Consider the following 11,637-nt stretch of genomic DNA (forward strand, 5'->3'; position numbering starts at 1 on the left):
CTCTCTCCATCTCTCTCTGTCTCTCTCTGTCTCTCTATCTCTCTCTCTGCCTGTCTCTCTCTCTTCCATTCCTCTGTCTCTGTGAATGTCAGTCTCTTTTTCCACCTCACAAAGTGCAGAGTCAGTATTTTCCTCACAGGTTGACAGAGACGTTGACTTGATTTGAAATAATGCCTTTTGCAGCTTTTTCTGCAGCTCTGTAAAAATGAATGAATAATTGTGCTTTATAACAGCGTGGGTTTTAATTTGAAAGTTTTGACCATCATTTCTATGTATAATAATGATATTGTTAAGTGCTGAGAACATTGTTGAAAAGAAAGATCAGACATGTTGGATGTGTAACCTTCTCATCAAGGACCATTAGTTTTCATGTATTGATCTTGTTCTGTCTATAGTTCTTGTCATGTTTGCTCCATGTGAATGTACACATGATAGTGTACTGTATGCAGAGACAACAAAGACAATCAGTGAAATCATCACTGTAAACATCCATCACAGTTTACAGACTTACAGACAGTTTCCCTTTACTGCCGTCGGTCCTTGCTGGTCTTTACTTGTTGTGTTGAGCGTGGGGGGGGGGGCAGCAGGGTGTTGAGCAGTCTGACACCCTGGTGGAGGAAGCTGTTGCTGAGTCTGGAGGATCTTGCCCAGATGCTTTGGTATCTTTTTCCAGACGGCAGCAGTGTGAAGAGTCTGTGGGAGGGGTTGAGTGGATGAACAGACAAAGACAAAGAATAACATTTAAATCAACATTTAAATCCCTGTGTTTATACCCACAATGGCCGCTGCATCCATGCGTGTCGCCATCTTGGTCACAAGAATCTTTATTGATTTAAGATTTACAAGGAAAAACAGATATGTTTGATACATGAATATAAACAGATACAGTCAAAAGGTAATAATATAGAATGCTGACTAATAACGTGCTTAGAGATATCAGTGACTATGTTACTGTAAGGCAGTAGCCTAAATCAGCCACCAGGTGTCGCTGGTGCGCTGTAATTCCCATCCAGAATTGCGCAATAGACATGTTTGTCCCTTACAGGACACCGTAGTTAAAAGTTACGTGGGGACGCCATCTTTTTTCCTGTTTACTTTTCTTTATTACTTCGTAAGGTAAGCGTGGCGGCCCACATCGTAGTACAATATATTAATTAAAAACACCCTTCCTGTTCATCTTTTTCTACTAAATTTATAATTGAGATGTTGCCTTTCACCTATTATTATTATAGATATGTTTTATATGTAAATAGTGGCCATAATGTTGGCATTTTACCGTGCAGAGCAGAGCAGCCTCTCTAATACAGGCGGGAGAATTAGCCTGTTGACTTATTGTTTGCTAGCTGTCTTGTTGTTTCATTTAAATTATTTTCATGTGAGATTTTACGTTAAAAGTGCCTTATATCATTTTATGTGTTGTAATTTACTTCCATGTTAGTGTTTAGTGTTTATTTTTGTACTAGAATATATGTTTTCATGGAGTTTATACTTTTCTTTATTACTTCGTAAGGTTGTGGACGAACAAGTGAGATGACAGCAGATGTTGTGGACAAATAAAGTCTTCCCGGTCTCAACCACAATCAAAAAGACTGTGCCGGTGTTTCCCTTAATCTGCACCACACCCCATAACACAACTATAAACACAACGCAGAGTCCCAGGGTGTGCAGAGAGGCTCCAGCACGTGGGTTACATTACCACCGTATCCCGTTATCATTGGATTGAGCCTCATTTCAAAAGTACATACAGGTGAATCTAAGCTTCAAATGTTGTCATAGCCCAATAACCAGCTTAGTCCCCCTCAAGCTACAAACAGCCCCCTCTACCCAGCACATCCTCTGAAACGTATCCAGGTTATTTACAAAACTATAGTACTCATACCCAGCCCTAAGACGCTCAGAGACCAGCCCCCTAAACAACAACTCAGGGTCCAGCAGCCCTGCACCCTGCACCCTGCTCCCCATTACGCCTTGTGAGCCACGTAGCCAGCTTAGCCAGACCAAACATATAGTTCATCAAAACACTTTTGTCTTTTGTCCACCTAGAGTACCTGGGCCTGAGTATATAGAGCCTCTCAGAGAAGCCCACTCCCATCTTCCCACAGACAGCAGAGAGTAAAGACAGTAAAGGTAACACACGATGACATTCAATGAAGACGTGGTGTTCAGACTCAAGTAGAACACACAGCCCTCCCCAAATTAGGATCCACTTTAGACCCATGTAACACCCTCCACCTAAACCCTGCCACTGTCTGCCCCCCCAGGTGACCCTGCCACTGATGCTCCCTGACCTCCCTTAGTGCTGCGACGTACTTGGCCTTCACTAGCGCTGCATATAGGACCTTCCTCTTTACTCCCTCAGAAAAACCCAGGCTCAGAGAGGCAGATGACAGCAGCTTTCCTTCCTCGTCCTGCCAGCCTTCTGGACCCGCCTCCAACCTCAGCACACAAATGCTGGTGGCTCTTCCACCCTCGCCGGAACGAGGTATCCCAGTGCTGAAGCAGACAAGGAGTCCAGCACCCGCCCAGAGAATGAATTGTGAGTGTAAACTGACTTTATTATTTCATAAAACTGAGTCTGTTTTGACACATACACGAGGGTGTTGATGTGTCCTAGAAAGCTTGCCAGGTAGCAGCAGTAACCTGGCAACCCCCTGCCACTCATTCTCAGTAGGAGGGAGCCTCTACTCTGCTTCTTCTCCAGCAGCCAGCAGGAAGAAAAATACTTTTCGTCTTCCGTTCACCATCAGCTCTGCATGCACAAAAATCATTGCATCCAAATTTTGGAGAAGGGCCCAGCTGCGAGCTCCAGGCTGATTACATTAAGCTTTTTTCCTGCACATTGTTGCTGTGTTAATGTTTAGTTTGCTAATGACATTAGCATAGCTAGCCATAAGGTTAGTACAAGTTATTTGGTACTTAACGTTACATTACCTACCTTTATAAGTTAAAGTTTGAGATTTTATGGTTATATTCTTTACCGTTATTGATGGAGGTCATGTGGTGTGATACAAAGTATTAAATATACCTTCAGTAGCTACTTAATTTATTAGCCTAACGATTAGCACAATATAACACAGTCGCTTGTACTGATAAGGAAGAACGATAAACACGTGATTTTCAACCATGGGTCCTGGAGGTGGAGATGGGTCCCAGAGCTGGAGGTGGGCCCGAGCCTGTAGCTCTGTAGTGGGTGCAATTCATTTAAATAGAACTGATTAATTCATTTAAATTGAATTGATTAATTAATTAAAATGGAACTGATTCATTAATTTAAATGGAATCGCCTTTCGCCTTGCAAATTTGAGCTGTCAACCAACAGCAAACTGTCTTTTCAGTACTTACTTTTGAGGGAATGCAGAGAACTGGAGAGTCAAAAATGAGGGAAGCTATTATATTAGCTGCAGGAAAGGAATGGATGGTACAAATACATTTCCTTGAATTAACTGTTATGCATTTAATGACCAAGAGTGTAAGTTGTCTATGTCACAAGCTAATTTAATTTAGCAGGTGTGAACAGAAGTTTATTAACTCCTGCACTCCCAACTAACTAACCCAACTGATTTCTCCAGTGCTTTCAACATCATACAGCCTGCGCTTCTGGGGGACAAGCTGGAGAACACAGGAGTGGACCCTCACCTCACATCCAGGATACTGGACTACCTCACCAACCGTCCACAGTATGTGAGGACACGGGACTGTGTGTCCGACAGGGTCAGTACGGGGGCCCCGCAGGGAACGGTCCTGGCTCCGTTCCTCTTCACCCTCTACACTGCAGACTTCACACAACTCACCTACCTGTCACCTGCACAAGTTCTCTGACCACTCTGCAATCGTCCGTCTCATCACAGAGGGGGACGACAGGGAGTACAGAGAATCACTCAGGACTTTGTGGACTGGTGCCAGCGGAACCGCGGTACAACGTCAATTCATACTGTGCAATACCTCAGGTGAAATTTCATTCTCACTGTGCAATAGTCTGCTTGTTGTCAATACTGTATATATTGTTCCAATTTTTTAGTATTCCCCTATTTTTATATTTCCTTTTATTTAAATTGGTCATATTTGATGTGCCTGTCTACTTTTTTTTTGCTCTTTGCACTGTGTTGTATCTTGATTTTTGTGTTTTCCCGATGCTTTTTGTTTCTGCACTATCCCCTTTGCTGCTGTACACTGCACATTTCCGCACTGTGGGACTAATAAAGGAATATCTTATCTTATCTTATCTTAACCTAAAGAGCACTCTACATCAGTGTTGTAAAAACACAAGGGTGTGGGGGGGGGGGGCTCTAAATTAGTAGCATTCTTTAGCTTTATGCATGAGATATTTTCAGATCATTCTACTGGCCTTGGGAATCTGGTGTACTGAAATGTAACACAACAGAGGCTGTCAAGGACACAATGGACTACAATTTCATCACAAATCTGTGGGTTTGAGGTAATACTGACTGCTTTTGTTTTTCAACTTAAACTGACAAGAGTCAAACATTAAGACAAACCTGCGACATTTATCCAATGCATCCTTTTGATCAAGGTGTAAGTGCTCTGCTCACACTCTTGCTGCCACCAGTGGGCAAGGGTCTGAAACGTGAAGCCAATCCTTTCAGTGCATTAAGCCTGCATTCTCTCTACCAGCCAGCAGGGAAAATGCTGAAAAAGAGAAAATGAGCCTAAATCTCTCTTGATTTATTACCTCAGTAAACATTGTAAAGATGAGTTTATGGTCTCAATCACTAGTTTCAAATCTTCTTCAATATAGCATGATGTTCATTTAGTAAATGATGGTCCCATTTAGAGTCAGATAGACCATAAAGCAGGGGATGCTTTAGGGTGGGGCTAACTTGTGATTGACAGGTCGCTACCCAGCCTGTTCTCATTCCCAGGGCGTCAAACGAGGCTTTATCACAGCCGTCGGCATTCGGTACCGCTGCACACGGCACCCTTTAGCGCCGGTATCAAACGCACCGGGTGTTCCATAAACTATAATGTAAACCCATCCCGGTAACAGTAAACGCTCCGAGAAAGAGTGCTGGGAGTGTGGTGACGTAGTTTAAAGAGCGAAAGAGACACCGGACAGGCGTGAGGGGAGGTGGATGGGTCCAACAAACAAAAGGCTTTCATCCAGGAGACCACTGTTCGTGTCCTATGCGTCACGTTACCATCTGCTCTATGTTCATGTCCCGTGTTCACAACGTCTAGTTTCATTTTCACTGTACAAACGTAGGAGTTTTAAGCCCAACCATGTAGTTCTTCCCTAAACCTACCCATAGTGTTTTTGTTGCCTAATACTAAAGTGACGCCGAGGGTAACTATAGTGGTTTTGATGCAAAAAATAAAGTGACACTAAGGGGCGGGCGTGACACAAAGGGGCAGTATGTGATAAATTTGGATGAGAACGTGTTGCGCTACCACGGCGTTGTCCAGTCTGGGAATTGTCTGTGTGTTTGTCTTACAACTTTAACCCTTTCACAGTGTGTTTTCAGTTTATGAATGTTAATTGTAACATTTTGGTCACATAAAAATGTCGTATTCAGCGTTCGGTTGTACTTATTTCTACCTTCTTGTGTCAGCAAAAAAACAACATGGCGACGACCAAAAACCAACATGGCGACGACCAAAAGCCAACATGGCGATGACCAAAAGCCCACTTTGCCACGGCCTAAATACCGAGCTCAATGCTTCAAAACGGTAGTCCATAAACCGATGGGTGAGGTCACGGTGACTACGTCCACTTCTTATATACGGTCTATGGCTGCCGCACTGCTCGCCGAAGCAATGCTGTGACTCGCTGCTGCAGCTGTTGTTTATACCCCCCTCCACCCCAGCATCCACCTGGAGGCTCTGACTCCACCTTCCCCTGGGGTAGAAGTTACCCTTGGCATAAGGCTAAGGAAGGCTGTGGTTCAGAGAAATTAAAGTCACTGCATCCATGCTTTGATTTAGATTTATGATTCTTTGTGCTTTTTCATAAGTAAGGCCAGGAAAATAAAGATCGCACCCATTTCCCTTTACACCAACTCCCTCTGATGTAGCACATGAGATCCTTTGAAAGGTCACAGGAGGGGAGGAGAAGATAACATTGTGAGAGCAGAACTGCTGTCAATAGGATGATAGCCTGGAGAGATAAGTACATCCCTATCCTCACAGCCAAACAACAATACAGGAAGTGTGTGTGTGTGTGTGTGTGTGTGTGTGTGTGTGTGTGTGTGTGTGTGTGTGTGTGTGTGTGTGCGTGCGTGCGTGCGTGCGCGCGCGTGCGTGTAACTGAACATCCTCCCACTGGTAAATTGAACACTGCTGCCCAGAACAGAAGCTGAAACATGACAACAAGGCTTTGGTTATAGGAAACAATGTGTTGTGTAGATTGGAGGGCAGGCATCTCAACTCTGGGAACCACACCAGGCAGGAAACATAACAATATCTACGGCGACACATACAGATGTTTTAATGATTCTGAAATGATTTCCCTTAACAGATGGAAAGTCAGTCTGAGGTTGTAAGTAGTGGGATGAACTTGTTAATGGCATCACGTTGCAGTTTGGGTTTCAGCAAATGAAAAAAGGCAGTAATGAATAATTGATGACTTGTTTTCCATGACATGGGCTCATTATTGTATAACAAGCTTTGCTAAAGGATGTGTTTTCATGTTTTACTAACAAAGACCACACCAATTATGGTATGGGTTTCGAATAGTTTATTATACCCCCGCAACAACGTAATCGAGGTTATATAGCGCTCCCCGTGTTCGTCTGTCCGTCCTTCCGTCCGTTCGCGTGTCACACTTTCGTTTCCGGAGCAGAACTCTGAAACAATTTAACTTAGGAAATTCTAATTTGGTATGATGGATGACAATGTGCTCTAGTTGTGCCTTTTGGGGGTTAAAAGTCCAGGATGCCCAAAATTTAAAAAATGTTGCCCAAAAAATTCGATTTTATTCAACTTCAATTTTGTTTTCGAAGTAGCACTCGGAAACTATTTAAGTCAGGAACTTGAACGTTGGTATGATGGCTAACAGCGTTTAAGCATTTCTGATGTTGTCTGAATCATTCAAATCATTGCGAGTGTATGAGTGGATTCCCTGACTAGAAGTGGAGGAGGCGGCTCCGATGCAGAAGGAATGCCCCGATTATAGTTCAGGGGATATTCCAGACCTGGATAAGATTTAGATGGCGACGGTTGAAAGCTGATAACAGCTGAAAACAATGATGCATGGCTCTGAAATAAACCCAGGGTGCTGACTTTCTGTCAGAGATGACATTATTGTTCATGCACTGACCAGTGACCCAGTACCAACAACACTTACTGTATATCAGCCTGGGCTGGAGTCCCAACAGGGACCCAGCCTTCTCTGACCACAGGTCTCCAGCAGCCAGGTACAGTATGTGTGAGAGTGCAGAGGGAGTATCATGGTTATAGCAGTGCAGTGCAGCCTTGGCTGTCTGTTTCCTCTCTAAAGGTGATGAGCTTGGTCCTGACACAGAGTTGTGTGATGATGTGTGCTTCCAAAGGAGAGAGGAGAGGAGAGGAGAGAGAGAAGAGGAGAGGAGATGAGAGGAGAGGAGAGAGAGAGAGAGAAGAGTAGAGGAGAGAGAGAGAGAAGAGAGAGAGAGAGAGAGAGAGAGACAGAGAAGAGGAGAGAGAGAGAAGAGGAGAGAGAGAGACAGAGAAGAGGAGAGGAGAGGAGAGGAAAGAGAGAAGAGGAGAGAAGAGAGAGAGAGAGAGAGACAGAGAAGAGGAGAGAGAGAGAAGAGGAGAGGAGAGGAGAGAAGTGGAGAGGAGAGGAGAGGAGAGGAGAGAGAGAAGAGGAGAGAAGAGGAGAGAGAGAGAGAGAAGAAAGAGAGAAGAGGAGAGGAGAGGAGAGAGAGAGAGAGAGGAGAGGAGAGGAGAGGAGAGGAGAGGAGAGGAGAGGAGAGGAGAGGAGAGGAGAGGAGAGGAGAGGAGAGGAGAGGAGAGAGAGAGAGAGAGAGAGAGAGAGAGAAGAGGAGAGAGAGAGGAGAGAGAGAGAGAGAGAAAAAAACATTTTTTTAGAACTAAACATTTTCTACAGCTCACAGGTGAAGAGAAGTTATCTGTCCTACTGGGGAGGACACTAGGACCTGTGAGCTGGTAGCAGTGTATGTTGCTGCCTGCCATCAACTGAGGGACAGGGACATGAACTGAGGGACAGGGACGGGGACAGCTGTCTGCACCTTGTTGTTGTTTGTTTGTTTGTAAATTTGTATCATTCCTGTTTATATCATTGTTCCAATTAATTGATTGAAATTATTTTGTATTTTATTTTATTTAATCGATGTTTATGAATGTAATTATTGTAAAAAAAAAATCATCATTTGAATATGCTTTGGCAACATGTGCAGTGTTACATCATGCCAATAAAGCCATTTGAATTGAATTGAATTGAGAGAGAGAGAGAGAGAGAGGAGAGGAGAGGAGAGGAGAGGAGAGGAGAGGAGAGGAGAGGAGAGGAGAGGAGAGGAGAGGAGAGGAGAGGAGAGGAGAGGAGAGGAGAGGAGAGAAGAGGAGAGGAGAGGAGAGGAGAGAAGAAGAGAGAGAGAGGAGAGAAGAGGAGAGAGAGGAGAGAGAGAAGAGGAGAAGAGAGGAGAGAGAGAGGAGAGAGAGGAGAGGAGAGGAGAGAGAGAAGAGGAGAAGAGAGGAGAGAGAGAGAGGAGAGGAGAGGAGAGGAGAGGAGAGACACAGTGACACAAACAGAGAGCAGTGCTGCAGAGATGAGTGTAGACAATGCTGGAAGATAAAACAGCGTGAAGAGAGAGAGAGAGGGCTGGCTGGTACCTTAAACCTGGTGAAAGCCTCTCAGCTTCACACTGTGCTGAGCAACACTAACCAGAGGAGGCAACACTGCTGAGAGTCCTTAAAGCGCTGCACCTCCTCACAGGGTTGGCGCCAGAGTGTTTGGGGGGGACGGGCAATCAGCTTTGACAGGGGGGGCATTTTTTTCACCTCATATAGCCTTTATTAAGTGTATCTTTAACATTATCATGTTTCATGAAAGAAAATAAACTGACAGAGCGGTGTATACATACTGCCACTTATGCGCACAGGTGCGCACGCACGCATATACATGCTGTTATGTCCAGAAAAACAGGTTATAAACTAAAACCGTGTCCTAACTGGATGTGAGCGTCCAACTATCACGCTGCATCGCGTAGCATCTGACGCTCTTCTTACTGAAATATTGTAGTGACGGCTCATAGTTTCCATAGTTGTCTCTGTGCTGTGTGTTCGTGTTTTATTTGAACCATTAGTGAGGTGGCTGTTATATTTGTTGACAGGTACCTCGTAATAAAGTTTCACTAGTGAACTTTATTACATATAACTGTGAGCGTCAATGTTTGTGCTAAAAGTGTCAGTAATCAAGTTAATATCTTCATTTACATCCAGGACAACTGAGCCGGTTTTCTCGGCTCATTTCATCTAAACTAATCAGCCATTCCTCTCAATGTGAGTGACAGGAAACAATAGGAACAAGGTGTCCGACAGAAGTTCAGACAAAACGTCGTGCCGAGCTGTGCGGCGTCGAGCTGTGCAGCGCCGTGTTGCTCGCGGTCAGTTAGGACACTCCAATAGAAAACAATGTAATCAAGTCCAAGTACATGTCCTAGTTGTTTCCTAAATGCAAAACTATCACTGTTTTGGTCTTTATTTTTGCATTGCAGTGTTAAGTCCTTCCATTACCAAACTGAATGACTTAATTTTACTTAAAGACTAGCTGTTATTTCAGTTTAGGTTTTTTGTCAGGAGAGAATTCAGCTGAGGGGGCACAGTGACCTTTTTGGACGGGCCTGGACCCCCATGGCCGGCCCCTAACGCCGAAGCTGCCTCCTCAGTGGGTAGAACCACATCAAGGCCTTCTCTGCTCTGTTCCATCATCTCTCTGACTGGGTCTTCACTGGTCCACAATATTGTACATGACTCAAAAAGCACTCATAAAGTATCAACCTTATGAGTTTATCCTCCATCTCATATTTGAATATGTCATGCCATGTGCGTATGCCAGGGCTACTTTCCTGAAGTAAAAGAGTCTGCTGTGGAATCCAAACCTTTTTATACTTCCTTGCTGTTCCATGTTTGAGAAGCAGGGGGGGGGGGGGTTGCTGTTCCTTTGTCACACTGCTACACATGGTGCCTCAATAAATGCTCACACAAGGGCCAAAAAGATATCTGCATGAGCCTCCTCACTTATCCACATTTAAAGGCCAATATGACAGATGCAAGATATTTCCCAAACTAATTCCGTCTTTGTAAACGATGACAAGTTTTCATTTTAATGCTTTCATCATTGTTGCCAAGTTAGAAAATGATGTTTGCAGTGAGAGGGTAAGAGGAAGCAATGAAATCAGGGGAGTTCAATCAGCTGGTCCTAATTCTTACCAGGGTTTGGGATGTTTGTAGCGCAGACCAAACCCTTGTCCAAAAATTGTTTTGGACAAGCTTGTGATGAATTGGACTACTTTTTATACTTGCACAGTTTCCCCAGTGAAAAGAAAGGATATAATCCACTACCCTATTCAGTTGGAGCTTTATTGTAATATGATGTGGACTTGTGAAGCATTGCTATGTAATGATACCATTGATTTCACTGCAGCTGGCTATTGGTCTCACTACAGCCAACGTAAAGAAAAGCCTCAGAGACACAGCCTGCACTGAGCTGAGGGGGTCACTTGCAAACTGACCCCTCAGCTCACTGTTTATGTATTGAATGGTTCCTACAGCAAAAAGGGTCACTGAATCCCCCAGTAAAGTATGTGTGTGTGTTAAACACAGAGTTGAAACATATAATTGGGGAGATTTGTTTATCTGTGTTATTTTATATCTCTGGTAGTGCTTCATGTACATGCAGATTGGGAGATAAGGCGGACTGAGGGACAGCACTCCTGTCTACTGACCCATATACGAGCCAACCGAGTACTGCCAGTCAGAAGAGATCCTCCCCGAGTCACCTGCCGGGGGAACCTCCGACATGGTTTTTACTGCCCGTCAGCTTCAGGAGAAATGTCTACCTGCTGTTCATGGCATTCATCGACCTCACCATCCGATTCGACCGTAATCAGCTTGTTAAATGTGTAATATCAGTCGTTATCAGCCACATACATGATGGAACTGAATTAAATGTTATGTGTTGAACACAAACAAAACAACTTCTTTAGGTTTAGCCAACAAAACCACTTCGTTAAGTTTAGGGGAAAAGATTGTGTTTTGGCTTAAAATAACTACGTTTGAAAAGTGAAAGTGAAACTTATGGTTGTGAATATGAAGACAACTACACGTTGGTTTCACACGGGATGTGAAACCCGGTTTCCTGGGTGGTAGTCCTGCGCATTTCATGAAAAAAATGATTTTCAGCCGTGTGAATGCCCGCAAACTTCGCTAATTCCTGGCATTAACGTCCGTTTACAGCCTATGAACATTTGCCTGTGCCATAAATTGTTGGCAACATACTACAGGCAGTGGAGGGCAGATCTGCACACCTCCACGGAGGTGTAAATGGCTGTAGTTAGCAACTCTCTGACTCTGTCGAGTCCGGGCCAAGGTTCCTGCGTACTGTCTCATAGTAGGTCTTACAGCCTGCTGGAAAACAACTAAATGATTATGTTATTAATTAAAAAAGCGATAAATAGCCAC

Source organism: Sebastes fasciatus, chromosome 7, assembly GCF_043250625.1.
Source record: "Sebastes fasciatus isolate fSebFas1 chromosome 7, fSebFas1.pri, whole genome shotgun sequence".
Taxonomy (NCBI): Eukaryota; Metazoa; Chordata; class Actinopteri; order Perciformes; family Sebastidae; genus Sebastes; species Sebastes fasciatus.